This window comes from Acanthaster planci, linkage group LG07 (genome assembly GCF_054643075.1).
Source record: "Acanthaster planci isolate LZ-2023a linkage group LG07, COTS_SCS, whole genome shotgun sequence".
Lineage (NCBI taxonomy): Eukaryota > Metazoa > Echinodermata > Asteroidea > Valvatida > Acanthasteridae > Acanthaster > Acanthaster planci.
In genome coordinates this window covers 2,917,835-2,919,576 of record NC_141783.1, presented here as the reverse complement: position 1 = coordinate 2,919,576, position 1,742 = coordinate 2,917,835, and the positions used below count along the sequence as shown (strand labels likewise).

Here is a 1,742-nt window from a genome sequence, read left to right as displayed (position 1 = left end):
GAAAAACGGGGATGGACCCGCAGTCTAACTGATGTCCCCGTTCAATGATTCAGGGGACAGAAACCCTTTCGGCCTAAAATTCCACCAGCGAGACTCTCCACTACCTCTTCAAGCTCTTCCCTCTTGCGTGGATTGTGTCTATAGTAGACTGGACCAACCAAAAGCTGCAACAGGCAAGGAAGAAGCTGACAAGCGTTGAAGAGATGAGAGCATGTCGGGGGATCCACTTCTTGATGGGTATTGTCAAGATAGGGTTTTGTTCCCTTTATTGGTCACACATCCTTGCCTCAACAACCGCCTAATCAGCAGCATGATGACCCGGAACTGGTTTGAAGAACTAAGCCTGTTTGGAGCCTGCAATTATCAAGCAAAGGATCCGCTCCACATCCGGGACGAAGCACAACGTCACCTCTTCATGAGAGCCCACCAACTCTATCCTCTTCAGCCCCTGTGGGACGAGGTCCGCAAAAAGTGTCGGTGGCTGTACAGTGCACGGAGGGAGCTTACGGTCGATGAAGCAATGATCAAGTATAAAGGCTTCAAAGTCAACGTGAAGAAGGTGTTCATGCGGTCAGCCTATGACCATCAAAATAATGTTGCCAATAGCTAACAAGTTGACAAAACATCACTCAGGTCTCCACCATCATGTCTTTAATGACCGCTTGTACACCTCAATTGCCCTTGCAAAGGAGTTGTTGCAATGCAAGATATACCTGACAGGGGCTGTCAACTCAAACAGCAAAGGCCTGCAAAAAGAACGGTTGAATGTTGACAAGGACCCCAAACATGCACGGATGACGGAGATCAAGAAAACACCAAAGGGGACATTCTATGTCAGAATGGCCCAATCATTGTAAGCATATGGATGACAGCAAAACAATGACGACGTTGTCTACCGGCAACCATCAGGGGCGGTGAGATCCAGAAGCCCATATCAAGTGAAGAAGGTGACCAGTGAAAACATGGGCTTGTCTCCACCACCATTCCAGCACCACCACAGGTGTGCGACTATATCCGCTTCATGAAAGGTGTCGACAAGAACGACCAGCTGAGGGCATACCACACCTGCAGAAGGAAAGCTCAATTCTGATGGAAACATCTGGTGTATTTCATCCTGGATGTGGCCTGTGTCAGTGCATGGATCTGTTACAAACAACATCGCTATAAAGATCCTTCCAACACCACCGACACCGACGATGGCACCAAAGCAACCAAGGCCCTGACCCACTCCAGATTTGTCATCAACATGGCAACAGAGCAGATTGAGCGCGCGCAACGTTCAGCAACCCAAATTGCCTTAAAACAACTGTGAGGTCAAAGGACATATGAGAACAGGCTTGACTGACTTAACTGGTTCTCTTTATCATCCAGAAGACAATACTTGCTATGCTCGTTTGTGTTTAAATGTTTACGCGATTTTGGCCAATGTGAGACCATCAGCGATAATGTCTGTCAATTCACGCCACCCAGAATTGCTCACATTCTGCCATCTTCCTTCCCGTACACAAGCTTTGTTTCATTCCCCTACCCGCAGTTTCCTTAGAATACGGAATTCTTTACCGTCATTTATCAAAGACTCAGCTGTTTCCGACTCCCTTCCTCGATTCCTTAGGGCCCTAAAGCAGGCTTTCTTATCAGACTTGTAATTCAATCTATTGTATTTTTTCTGGCTGTCATTTTGATCACCTGCATGGGGACCATTGTTTTCTTTGTTCTGTATAATTTGTCTTGTTAATGTTATG

At 46.8% G+C, this 1,742-nt stretch overlaps 1 pseudogene; it reads left to right on the top strand.

Annotated features, from left to right (window-relative positions):
* On the top strand, positions 1-857 carry LOC147798525 (uncharacterized; annotated as a pseudogene).
* The last annotated feature ends 885 nt before the right edge of the window (positions 858-1,742 follow it).